Here is a 14,680-nt window from a genome sequence, read left to right on the forward strand (position 1 = left end):
AAAAGCTGCTGCTGCTGCTTAGATCCACATTTGTAAATCAAAAACACTTCAGAAGGTGTGCTACTTTTACTTTTAAATAAATCATGGATCAATATATTTAATTCGTATGATATGGTGCACTCAACCTGACAATTAAAATTCCAAAGTGTTTGCTATTAGCCTGTTCCACTCACAGGGCCACGTAACTTTCAGCACATCTAGCCAGTTAACAGGATAAAGTGCAAGGACAAGGGGGTGTCGCGTCTCAAATGGCAAACTGGCGCCTTGGTCCCCTCTGATGTAATTGATACCCGGCACCCACAATCCCCTGTTTGGCCTTCCACATCATTCCACACCAATGCTCCACGCACGGGTCCACTCAGGGCCAAGTCCAACCAAAACGTCTCTGAAGCTGCTTTATGTGGAAAATACGGATAATAATCATGTGTATCTTGCAGACTTCTTTTTTTATATGTATATATAAATTGTTCATTGTGAGACTGAAACATGTGTTGTGTGCCTAAAGCAGCACATTTGCATGAAGCTGTAGATCTCTCTTGCTGGGATGCAGGATTTTCTGTGTGTGTGTGTGTGTGTGTGTGTGTGTGTGTGTGTGTGTGTGTGTGTGTTGGGGTTTATGTGTGAATCCACATCCACAGCTGAAGCGTGTGCACGGATGAGAGGTGTGTCTCTTGAGAGCTGACCTTTAACTCCTTTGCTTCCGGTGTCACAGTGCATCTAAACAGGCACCACCACTACCTTTTAAACAACTGGAATTGACACAATACAGAAACACGCTTATTGTGGAGCTGCATTTCCAGTAGGAAATTAGTGACATCTTGAAAAAAAAAAATGGATATTACAAATCCAAAAGACGAGAACGCAGTTTGGAAATAAGTTCACAGGACTGATGTTGCAAGGAAAAGAGAGAGAGAGAGAGAGAGAGAGAGAGAGAGAGAGAGATGGCGCTACACATAGCAGACGGAAGAAGAGGGAGAGGAATAGATAGGTGAAGGGACAGAGGGAGAGGAAGGCGGGGGCTTAATCTCCTGGGTGGGCTGGAAATCAAAGCACTTTGTAGAAAAGTAATAATAGTCTGCTAGATTGATGATCACCTCTGAGATACATGGATCCACCAAAGAACAACAGAGAGACTCAGGGAGAGGGAGACAAACTAAAATAGCTCACGAAACAGAGCACGGCCCCCTTTTCTCCCCCGTGTGTGTGTGTGTGTCAATAAATCGCAGACCCTGATGTAATGCTATCAAAACCATCATAATTGCAAAAGCTAACGGCTCTTCATGTGAACGCCGAGCGTTTAGGAAACCTTCTCACTGACCGTTTTTTTCCTCCAGTCACACAGTGACGTGGGGCAACAGGTGGAGAGGGGGGGTTAGTGAGAAAGATGGGGAGAGAAAAAAGAGGGGACCCTGGCAGTTATGGAAGGACGAGCTGCTAATTAGCCGGTTTGTGGTCAAAGGTTAGGCTGGTTGTGTGATGTCACCACGAAGGGACGGGTTCCAGATGTTGCTTGCAGGGCCACCGAGGGGGACACCTGATGCCTCGGGTCATTATCAATTCTCGCTCTGTCACACACACACACACACACACATACGCACACAGACACCTTTTGTTAAATGCATATGTTGAGAATCGGTGGAGCTACATTGTTAAATCGTTATGCGGATGTCCTTCAGGGGAAACATTTATATTGTCTCTGTGATGACTAAGGCACTAGTGATTGGTTTAGGTGTGTCTGCTTCTAAGCATATAATCACAGTCCGTGCCATCCGTTACACTGTCAGTACCAACATCTTTGGTGTAGGGGAGCACTAAAAATGGTTTATTTCCACACACACGGGCTTCTAAGGCCACAGGCTACCTGTCGCTGTGATTTTGTGAGTCGGGTTATTTGTCGTCACCACAACTGGACCCATGAAAGAGAGTCGGTTAATACTAGCTAGACTCACTCCTCTCTAAGACGTATGACTTTACATCAAGATTACACGCCCGTCGAAGACCTGAAGCTCAGATACTGTTTCTGTAAATATGTCCAAAAATATCAAATATTTTCTTTTGAAAAGTGTCATTGTCTCCTTGCACAAAAAAGTTACATTTCAATATTCCATTTGACTTGTAAGAAGAGTCTCTATATTAGATTAAAAAAATGGGATCGAGAAAGGAAATGTTCTTCTGATTTAGAATGGAGTAATACTTCAGTAAACTGAAAACAAGGGAAAGCTGTAATTCATGCTTAAAGTTACTGTATCTTCAATGTGACATTAGGTCATCAACAGTGCTCTTATTCCCAATATTTAACTTTGTTATGAAGATTAAGATTCTCTTTGATGTCATCACATTTTATTTTTTAACTGAATATTTTCACAGTCAGACTTCACTTTCACAAAAACTACTTTTCTTGTCTTCTTTCTTCACCCAATTTCTCCAACATTAACTAACAAAAGGCCTTTTTTACCCATGGGGACAATACATTACAGAGAGGAACAGTTGAATAATGTGAGAGAAAGAGAGCATAATCTGAAGCAAAATACGATTTTATTTATTGGCAAAACATTCCACTTGTATTTTCCTGTGATATAAAAACAGAAATAAAAAACAAAAATATGACTAAAGAAAGAAAGTAGTTTCTTGGTGGCTGTAAAGAACAGAATGAGAAACTGTAATCTTGGAGTGAGACTTGGGGTGAGAAAAACATCATCCATCCATGTCCAAGCACTCCAGTTCCCTGTCCCTTATCACAGCCGTACTCCCCCAACACACACACACACACACACACACACACACACACACACACACACACACACACACACACACACACACATTCACAAACACACTTGTGCACAAATTGTTTTCCGCTTTAGTTCAAGTACCTCTAAAAAAAGAGGAAAAATCAAAGTAAAACAATTAAAAGAGAGGTTGCAGAAAGTACAGCAGGGAGTGGAGAAAGCAGGGGAAAAGGATTTGACGGACGAACTAGGCAGTAAGAGAGAATTATGAAGATGTTTATGGGAGTGGGAATATGATATTATATTTCAAAAAGCCTACAATCCTTTGATATTCAGTGACAGGAACATCCGGGGGGAGGCAAACAGTGATCCTCCAGAATAAGACTGATATTCTGTCACAGTGTCGGTTAATGACCTGGAAGTCTTGTCCTTACAGTGTGAGGGAGTTGGAGAGCGTTGGTCTCTGGAATGTGTGCACACATTATCTTCATAAGTGTGTGCATCTGTGGGAAATGTATTTGATTTCACAATACGTGTGACGGATGAGAAATTGTGTGATATGTTGGAGAATGTTAGAATCTGTAAAATGCTCCTGCAGGGCTGCTAAACTGTTTTTCTTCAACTCCAGAAACACTTCGCCAATTGCTGCGTGAAGTGGGCACACTTGTCTGTTTGGGGAGGTGTTTCAGACCAACAAGAATCTGGCAAGCTCTTATCTTTTAAAGCATACTGACCCCTTAATTACGAGGTAGCAAAAAAGTTGTCTTTCGCTTAACTGCAGCACAGTCCCTGACCCGGTCATCGTCTCCTAAAAGCCCAGTTTTTCACTTGACGGCGAGGTCGTTTTCAAATTTATGTTCAGCTGTAAGGCTCAGTTTTTAAATATGAAAAATCCATGTGGATGGAAGGCCAAGATTGACCAAAAAAAAGGATGCTCCCTGCAGAGAGTTTTCACTTCCTGCATACAAATGTAATGGAGAGCAGTATGTGTACAGGTATCCTTGAATTTGTGTCATAAACGCAGAAACCGGTGGGAAATTGCAGGAGGAACTGAGTACAGTTAGCTTGTTCCTGGCTATTTTACAGCTAACGCCTGTACAGTCGGCACACCGGCTGCTTGGGTCAAATAAACACAAACCGCACGGTTAATACGCAAATAAATTGTCTTTCTGATCACACCTTTAGTAAACTGTTCCTCTACTTAAATGTTCTTTAAAGCCATTTGTAAAGAAAAGAAGACATGTCAAAGAAAGACAGACGGACGTCAGTCGCAAATCAACCGTGGGAAAGAGGAATAGAGAGAATCAGAACAGTAAAACGGTGCAGACTGCAGAGACACCACCAAAGAGATTAACAATAATTTGGTCTGAATTTGTGTCTGAAATGTTCAACAGGCACTGCTGCGCACACACACACACACACACACACACACACACACACACACACACACACACACACACCCCGTTCCTTAAGTCGTGTTGGCTTGAACTTGAATTGGCAGAGTGCCCAAAGTGGCCTGTCGGAAGTAAGTGAGACGCGATGCAGCTGCAGTTAGAGTGTGTTTGTGTGTGAGGCTGAGCATGTGTGCTGCTACAGTATGGCACTTTTTTAACCTCTGTTGCAAACTCTGGTCTAACTTGTGGCCTGGTGATCGGATGCACAGATAAAAACTGTGTGTGTGTGTGTGTGTGTGTGTGTGTGTGTGTGTGTGTGTGTGTGTGTGTGTGTGTGGCTTCACTTGTCAGCACTGGGCAGTAGGGCAGTGTAGGACAGTGCCGGGTTTCAGAGTCAAAGGTCTGGTCTCTGTCACTGTGAGTGAGGCTACAGTTTATAAACAGAGGGAATGGACACTGCTCAGTTTTCTATCTCACACAGTTGGACAGAGTGTGTGTGTGTGTGTGTGTGTGTGTGTGTGTGTGTGTGTGTGTGAGGTTTGATCCTCCAACAGACCAGAACTCCCAGCACCCTACTAAATCCTTCACAGCAGCCCCCCCACCGCATCCTCCACTGTCCCCCACTACTAACTCCACTCTCTGTTGTTGGATGTCTGGTCACCTCCGTCTAGCCAAAACAAATAGAGTCAAAACTGTTTTTCAGCCAAGATGCGGCCACACACTCAATCCTGTTTAAACACTAATACCTGTATTTTAAAGCAGTATACAAGCAACGGTAAACTGAGATGTGTTGTTGTTTGGCTCTCAAGTGGAATACGATCATCAATAAAACCCTTGTGTTTTATTAATTTGTACATTTTTTGCCTTTAAAGGAATTGTCTATATGCAATTCAAAGCATTTTAGCACTATTGCCTCCACATGGTTCTCAGCTTGGCCACAGCTAAGCCCACGGCTAGAAACTTAAGCTTTGTTTATACTCTAGCGTGGCACCAATACTGCGAGCCTCAACAGATGGCGCGCTAGCTATACGAGCACGCACAAAGGCGCGTATGCTCAACGCACTGTTCGTTACAGCGTTCTCCGAAATGCCATATAGGGCGTACGAACACAAAGTACTGTGAGGAAGCAAAGATTGTAGCTGGCAAAATGCCATAAACCAACATTGGAATTGGAATTAACTGTAAAATTATATATCCTATTCATGGACAACTTCATTGCCTTTATACAACTCAACCGCGTTTTTCAGCGGTAACCGCCACATGAGCGCAGGGCAGAGCGGCAGCCATTACCTCTCCAGTGGGGCACAATAAAGGCTTGATTGCAATGAAAACAAGAATTTCAAAGATTAAAACTGAGATTTGAATGTCTATAATAGCTGCCTCATACTCCAGAGATGCAGAGATTCAGCACTACTTTTGGAGATTGCATTAAAGATTTAAGATTTAAAGGAGGATTGCACAGATAACTCCTTCAAGTGTTTGAGTAAAGTTTATCCAAAGTACAGTTTATGCATGACAGAATCATTTCATATCTCTATATCTCTGTAATTGAAGGGGGGATATAATGTCAGGATTATCATTACACACACCTAATTAGCTGTGTGTAATGCTGGACCGTCACTGATATTATTCACACCTGATTACTCAGGCTGTTGTTAACATGGAGGGCGATGATGGAGAGAGATGATAAACAGTGCTGAACCCTTATTGGCTGGATCAGGTTCTGCGCTTTGATCCTCTTCCTCCTCATAACTCAGGGGGGGAACGAGTCGCTCAGAGCGACAGGTGTGTGTGTGTGTGTGTCTGTTTATATACGTGGACATTTTTGTAACACGTTAAATAAGGTGCAAAAATCCCTCCTTGAGTAGTTACCAAGGAGGAAAAAATGTGTTTGTGTATTCTATAATTTAGTTATTATCAACATTTGAACTCCTCACAAATCTTTGAAGAGCAGCGCTTTTATTTTATTTTGAAAAATGAACTTTGTTTTTCTTTTCCCTGCAGATGAAATGATCTCATCACATCATATCTCCTCTGTCTCAGTCGTCCGGTTAGCTCATAGTTGCACACTCACAAACAGTCCACTGACACACACACACACACAGACACACACACACACTTACACATTCACACACTCTCTCTCACGCACACTGATTATAACTATGACATTCAGTGGTAATTACTGTAGCTCACTGTGCAAAGGGAGACAGAGTATTATCAGACCCCAGGGAGAGAGATATGAGCAGTCCCTAAAGGCAACACTCTGAGAGTTGTGTTTTTCGCATTAATGTGCATTTCTTTACACATGTCTATGGAGGGGGGGTGTTAGTCTGCTCTTGTCCGAATGAACAAACTCCAGGCTCGAATAAGATACACCCACATAACCTGCCGATATCTCCGGATAAACCATCCAGAACTGCTGATAGCCAGGGTGTTAACTGCCCCAGATGCAGGAAAACCTCTGCCTTCCTGGGCGAAGACATTACGCATATCCCCCTTCCTCCCCTGGCTGCCTCCCTTCCAGCCTACAATCTCCCTCCGGGTCCCACGGGGAACCGTCGGCCCTCACCAGGCCCAGCATAGAGGCTCCTCCTGGGCTACTCCGCTGATACTCCTCTCCTCTAGCAGTGGGCCTGAGGGTACTTGTACAAATATTTGACTTACATGCACACACCCTCACACTGTACATGCAAGGAAAGCAACAACAAATTTCCAACACTCGTGTCATATGAACATGAAAAGCAGAAAAGTAGAGAGAAGAAAAAGCTAAAAGAAAGACAAAGGAATGTGTAATTATGAAAGGAGAGTATTTGTTTAGTTGTCTATGGCATACCACTCAAGTGATGGTGTGTGTACGTGTGTGTGTGTTTGTGTGAGTGTGAGTGTGTGTGTGTGTGTGTGTGTGTGTGTGTGGGGAAGATTAAGGTAGCTGACCTTAGAAGCACCTTCTCACATCTCATTTCAACCTAATCTGTGTGTGTGAGTGTGTGTGTCAGTTCTCCCATGAGATGCAGACATAATGCTACCGGAGGCTAACAGGAGATGACTAAAAGGTGAGATGTGAGCTGTGATAGAAAAAGTCCCTGACACACACACACACACACACACACACACACACACACACACACACACACACACACACATCCAACATCAAATCTCAAGGGACTGTTAAGATCCTCTGAACCCAAGTCTCAAGGCAGGAAGCAGACAAGTGTGTGTGTGTGTGTGTGTGTGTGTGTGTGTGTGTGTGTGTGTGTGTGTGTGTGTGTGTGTGTGTGTGTGTGTGTGTGTGTGTGTGTTAGCTCATTAGTGTGTGCATGTGTTTGTTTGTGTCAGTGTGAGTGTGACCCAAGCTCCGGTGCAGCTAACAGACAGGTCCACTTAGTAGCAGAGGACAGACACAACAGCACCTCACCTTTATGGAGTAATCACAAACAGATGGCGACCTCTCTTCTACATTTATAGATTTAATTATTAGGTTATGATGCTAAATACAGAGCATTGTTTGTGCATATTTCTCTGATGACACCACACTGCATGCAGTTAAGAGAAAAAACTCAGCACAGAAATATCTGTGCTATATTGTTGCCAGATTGACATTTGAAACTCTCAGCTAGCTGCCTCTTATTAGCATTTGAAGAGTTTGGTTCGAAGTGCCGTTGCAACTGTGTGCAACACGATCACTCAGAAAGATATTCAGAGAGGTATTCAAGAGAGAGGCAGTTGTTGCATCTTGCATAAGTTGTGTTTCTGAGGGCAGCAAAATCCTGGTAGAAATGGAAGTTAATGCAAAGCTAAGGCCTGATATAAAGCTATGATATAGCTACTGATTTTTAAATTGATTTGATTATCAAAATTGGTGCAGTGTTTAGGATTTGGGGGCATCTAGTGGTGAGGTTGCAGATGGCAACCAACTGAAACTTCTCCCGTGTGACAAGCGTGTAGGAGAACTACGGTGGATACTGAATGTGATTTTAGTCATTTAGTGATTTAAGATGCTAATGATGCCACATACCGCTCTTTGTTTCCATCTAGTGGTTAAAGAAAGAACAACCACTGTCCCAGGTTTTAATTTAATAATAAAAGAAGACGGAAGATGACCCTTCACTTCCAGGTCAAATTGAAGAGGTGATGCTCTGCTCTGTGTGAGTTTGAGCCGGGATTCTGATCATTAGGAATGGGAGAATCCTTATTCCCTTCTCATAGGCTTACGATTCTGTCCTTAATTCTGCAGTTACAAATCCGTGCCTGTGCATCCCATTCCTAGGGCGCCAAAAAACAACGCTTTGTCACACCCTTGGTGTCTGATACTGATGCACAAGGTACCCCTGAGCGTCTGTATGAGATGCACCAGGCTTTCACTCTGTGTTTTCAGTATACGTATATGTTACGTTGTTTAAGTTTGACTTAGTTTATTTGGGCTGAGAACTTGTTGGCCTGTGGACTCTTAAAGGTTGATATGCAGACTGAGTAGCGTTTGAATTTGTTTTGTCGTCGGTATAATTCTACATTTTTCCGCTTTCCTTTATTTATTATTATTTTGTGCAGTGTGTTTATGTGTATGAATCTTCATCCGTCCTGCTGCCTTTCTTCTTGTTTTTTACGAAGGGTGTTGAATTGTTTGTGGTTGCAAAAAAGTGTGATAGAAACTATACCATCAATTAATCTAATATCTAAAATAATTGCTGTTGTGTTACACACACACACACACACACACACACTTTATTCACGTGTGTATATAAATTGTATTTATTTTTTGCTCATCCTCTCACTTGCTTAGACGCACAGTTAAGCAAAATATATCTGTCACTGTGGTGTATCAGCTGTTGTCCAGCTGTTTGATTTGTATTTACTTTTTGGCTTATTTATGTGACAGCAGCAGTCTGCATCTCAAGAGGTGAGAAGTGTGTGTAGGCATGTTTGTGCGTGCTTGTGTTTGTCTTACAGTTTCATCATCATCATCATCATCATCATCATCATCATCATCATCATCATCATCATCTCTATTAATGTATTTATAGGGATGATTTAAATTATTTTGCTTTAAAACTCAACTTTATCTCGACCATTTTGTTAATAAATAAATGACTTAACATCCTTGCTCACTGTAAAATATGTTGAATGTAATCCAGTAAGTTACAGTAAGGTGACAGCTGTATACGGTGACTTCACAGCCATCAGATTGCTATGATGTAGCAATATGCTGCTGTAGCATTACTGTAGGCTAAAGTAAAAGTGATGCACTTTACTGGAAATGTGAACTGAAAATAACACTGTAAAATACTTTAAATTGGACCTTTTGCCATTTTCATGACAAACTTAAAACATGAAAAAAAAATTAAAGCTAAATGAACTTTTTTCCAGATTAGTTGGTAAATGCATTGCTGCAAAGCTATGAAAGGGGCTGTGTTTCTTAGCTCATTAAATGTAGGCGATGATGCATTGCTGTACAGTATATTACACTACCCAACAGTATAGCTAAAATTAAGTAGTAAAATTCAACATACACATTAATTAAGCATTAACATAAATCCAAGAACATCATATATAATAATATAACATGTGAAACACAAAACAGAGAACATTTTATTTTTCAGAATGAGTAATTTTACTTTGAGTAGGCTAAATTTAGCTTATAATATTTACTTACTTTTGCTTAAATAAGGTTTTGAATGCAGGACTTTTACTCGTATGAAGTATAGATTCACAGTGTAGTATTTGATTACAGCATTGACTGTAGCCATCTATGTTAAAGTAAAAATAAAGGTTTATCTGGAGGCATCTGGATAGGACAGATGATGCATCACTCTGTTTCTCCTACTTTTTTTTACTAAACTCTTTCTTCTTAGTTTGGGGAAAAAACACACACAGAGCAGATCTATCAGCGAAGTGGTGGTCCTTATCTACCTCTTTCCCCTGGATGCTAATTAAAGATAATAAACCTTCCAGATCATTTCTCTGCAGCTCCAAACTCACCGTCACCTCTGCTCCTCCAGCACCCATACTCACATGGCCAGATGGGGTGAGAACACACACACACACACACACACACACACACACACACACACACACACACACACACACACACACACACACACACACACTTGCCTAAACACATGGTTGTTGGCTTTCCCTGAGGTAGCAGGTGTGTGTAAACTAAAATGCTGTAAAATTGCTGCATAGGCAACACTGAAATGCGTGTTTAAATAAGCATTGAATGATAAAATATAGGGCTTTTAAATACACGCCACATCTTTCTACACTCTACATCTAAACGCGCGCACACACACACACACACAGATACATTTTTATCATATGTCTAACTTTAAACCTCTCGTTTATCTTCCCTCCACGCCTTAAACACAGGTGTTCGGAGAGCTTACAGATGAGTTTGATGCCAGATATCATGTAACTATGTCCAAGTCCTCTCTCTCACTCTCTCACACACACACACACACACACACACACACACACACACACACACACACACACACACACACACACACACAGTTGTTTCCCACAGAAAATTCCCCCCCTACTTCACTTATCACAACCCCCCCCCCCCCCCCCCCACACACACACACACACACACACACACACACACACACACACACACACACACTCACCAGCTCAGTCAATACGCAGATATTTATTTAGCCCAGAGACAGAGAGTCTCATGAGCAGACTTTTCCCTGAGATTTTTATTGAGCGAGAAGATAAAAAGACAGCTTCTGCTCCGTGTCCATTAGGGCTAAAATGGCCAGAAGATCGTCTGATGAAATGGAATAAACTGTTGTGGTTATCTTTCCCTGGCTGCTGCGGTGGAGGGGAGCCATGAGAGAAGGAGAGGGACCACATAAGCACGTTCACAAAACTACACATTACTACACAGACGCACACAAATCTACCCCTCCTTGGTATTGCCCAGGTCTGTATTTATCCCTAACCATAACAGAGCAGGCAGATAATGGCTGATGGGACTGTCGTAAAAAAAACCTGGCACACGTCTGTTTGGATTAACCTCGTCTCCTCACTCTTTCTTTCCCCTTCCCATCCCTCCATTATGTTTTATTGCTATTTTGTTTTCCTACCATTCATTTGATATCTCTCTATCCCTCTCTTTATACTTCTCTTTATCTCTCTCTATCTCTCTATCTCTCTATCTTTCTATCTATCTTTACACACTTTACACTAACATGTTCCCATGAATAATTCATTCTCTTCTTGCTCTATTACTATTATGTTGTATATTTATTTTGGAAGAATCTTATCAACAGAAGAAGCAACAGGGGCTGTTTTTTTATCCTTCAAACTAGCCTCTTTGTTTGCGTAAGATATAAAATACTTGTCCAAATATGTTAAAAACTGAATCTGGGGGGAAAAAAACAAGAGAGAGAACTAAGAAACGACATGTATCACCACAAGCACTTCCCTTGAAGGGAGCTTGAACTGCACCCACACACATTCACACAAACACTACATGAAATGTTGAAACAATAAAACAAGTCATTCAAGTTATGTTGAGCAATAATAAGCTCACCTTTTTCCAGTGGAGTTCCCCCAACAACATGAGTCAATGAAAGGATTCTTAAAGGTGCAAGATCCAAGATTTTGAATTGACTCTCAACAGCTCTCAACATATAGACAGCGAGCTGGCCACTCATTAGCATTCATTTAAATTCATGTCTCTGGCAAACTGGCGAATGTAAGCAGTATTTGCTCTGTTTTGGTCACCACCAACTCCTAATATCGAGCTCTTCAGCTGCTAAATGCTCCACTATGTTCACCAGCTATAGTCGCTATAGTCGCTAACTTTGTCTGTCTGCTGGTTGGTGGTGGAAAGTATAGAGGGAACCGAAACAGAAAAGTTGAAGGCCTGAAAACCAGAAGAATGAACTGAAAGACATGCATCACTCTGTAGAACTAAGGGGAACTGCAGAGGCTTGTGATAATGATCTATATGTTTGCTGTGTATCCATTTCACATGTAGAAATAAGCTCCAAATAACCCACTGGTTACCAGCCCAGCACCAAACAGTAGTCAAACGAAGTTACTAACTAGCTGGCAGTTAAAGAGGTATATATTTCAATTTATTTATTTACTTTTTCAGCTCATTTAATTGGATTTAAGCCCTGCAAATCTACTTTATGTTGCAGTCTCACCAATGCTATTCAATTCAATGTATTTGTACAGCCAAAAATCAATTCACAAATTTACAGCATACACCATCTTCTGTCCTTTGAGACCCACACATTGGAAAAGGAAATGCTCTCACACATATGCAACTGTTTCTAGCAAAAAAGCTCCAATAAACCCGCTGTTTGTGACCTGCCCAGCACCAAACAGCAGATGGAGAAAGTTAAAGTGGCTGTTTGATCATCTAGCAAGCTAAAGACCCAGCTATTGTTCTCAGAAGTTGGTGACCAAAACAAAGCTAATGTTAACGTACATTCATCAGGTATTTTGACTCCAAATGAATATAATGGTCAGTGTACATTACATCACATTTACATAGTTGGGATTCTAGGATCAGTGTCATTTAGGGGGATCTATTGGCACAAATGGAACATAACATTAATAAGTTTGTGGTTTTTTTAGTGTATAATCATCTGAAACTAGGAATAATTGTGTTTTTGATACCTTAGAATGAACCCTTTATATCTACATACAGAGTGGATCCTCTTCACGGAGGCAGCCGCCATGTTTCTACAGTAGTCCCAAATGGACAAACCAATCACTGGCTCTAGATACGGCCATTTGGGTTTTCGCATCGGCCACATAGATGGACTTAGTCTCCGTGACTTCACCCATTTCTTCTCCCGTGTCTGTTGCTTTGCTCGACTTGCTGATAACTTACACTGCACCTTCAACTTAACAAGCTATGACATAATGCACCTATCAGCTTGTCTTGATGTACAGTAAATTTATTAGATTTGATTGATGCAGCAAAAATAATTTTGGGAGAAATCCCAGACCACAATCATTCCCAAATCAAATAAATTGTTCTTTAATAGCCAAAACACTTCAATGCTGGATTTGCTGACTTGTTAAGATGAACATTCCCACAATTGAAACCTTTGTGTTATCCAGGATGTCCCTTTTTTTATGAGTCATGCTCAATAAAACCGGAAACAATTATGTTGAAAACCAACAACAAGACAGTTGATAACTTCAGTAAACTCTCTGAACCCCAAAGGAGGACATCGCAAGCCTGTAAAATGTTGATCCTCGTGTCTGATGAGAATGGGAGGCCAATATTTTATATCCTTGTGGAGGACTGGGATACAATATATCTGACACAGCTTTATTGGCTTACTCTTTAATGACTTCCTGCGCAGAGTGAGGCTGAAGGAGACAGAGGGAGTCTAACTTGCTAAGAATCTTTTGGACTTTCTTTGAACTGTATATGCTCTTTCCTCGTTACCTGTTTCTTTGCTCCTCATACCAATGGCTGGTTCCTCATTCGCTTCACTCTACTTTCGTCGTCATTTGGAGAGACTGTAAAGTAAATGCCTCTTCAACATGGTAAGTATATAACCTTGTACATGTATTCCTTAGTGTACACCTCTCTCTCTTTCTGGATGGCTAAGATGGGGTTACTAATGAGCACATGTTCTGATGATGAAGCCTTTTTCCAAGAATCTTTTCTCCCAAATGCCCGTGGCCTTTGGATGACTCCCCAAGGAGACCATTAATTTAGATATCTGTGTGTGTGTGTGTGTGTGTGTGTGTGTGTGTGTGTGTGTGTGTGTGTGTGTGTGTGTGTGTGTGTGTGTACATGTGCTTAGGCATGCGCTTGTGCGTGCATGTTGCTCGCATATGAGTGGGAGATCTTTGTTGCTTTGTTTTATCACACACAAACACAAGTATGAGCAAAAGCAGATCAATTAGAGTGTGCACGTGTCGGCAAAACGTGCAACAACATCGCACACGGTGCAAAACTAAACTCCCAAACTTTTAGCTGCTAAAACACAACAAACCCTTATCACATATCCGTCCTTCCTATCATCATTCTGCACCTTCATCCTGACTCGTTCCCCAAACGCCACCCCCAAAACATCCTTCTATGTCAACACCTCTCACCCCCCCATCCACCAAAACACGGACCTTTACCAGCACAAAGTTTAGGAGACTCTTTACACACATACACATGGAGATACAGGATACTTTTGGCCCCCACCCTCTTCTCCTACGTACATTAACATAGTATATATCAAGACACACAGTGACAATAATGCATTTCACTCCTGATTGCAAACACACACATACACTATCTCAAAAGGCAACCAGGTGTGTAATTGAGGTGAGCCCCCCCCCCCCCCCATCCCAAAAGCTAATGCATGTGTGGTTTTCCTCTGTGATTGTTGGGTGCTGTTCAGACGGCCTCCTCCACTCTCTTACAGCAGTTTGTTTTCGTATTACTCAGTAATGTAGAGGGAGGAAGAATCCACTCCACAAGGCTTACAGCAACTCCTTCTCTATCCAAACACTGGCTGTGTGTCTGTCTGTCCGAGGTGCTGACAAAATGACCAGTGGGCCCCAGTTGTGTAGCAGAAATGT

The sequence above is a fragment of the Cebidichthys violaceus genome, unplaced genomic scaffold, assembly GCF_023349555.1.
Source record: "Cebidichthys violaceus isolate CVI_PGR_0920_01 unplaced genomic scaffold, fCebVio1.0.p SCAF_14, whole genome shotgun sequence".
NCBI lineage: Eukaryota > Metazoa > Chordata > Actinopteri > Perciformes > Stichaeidae > Cebidichthys > Cebidichthys violaceus.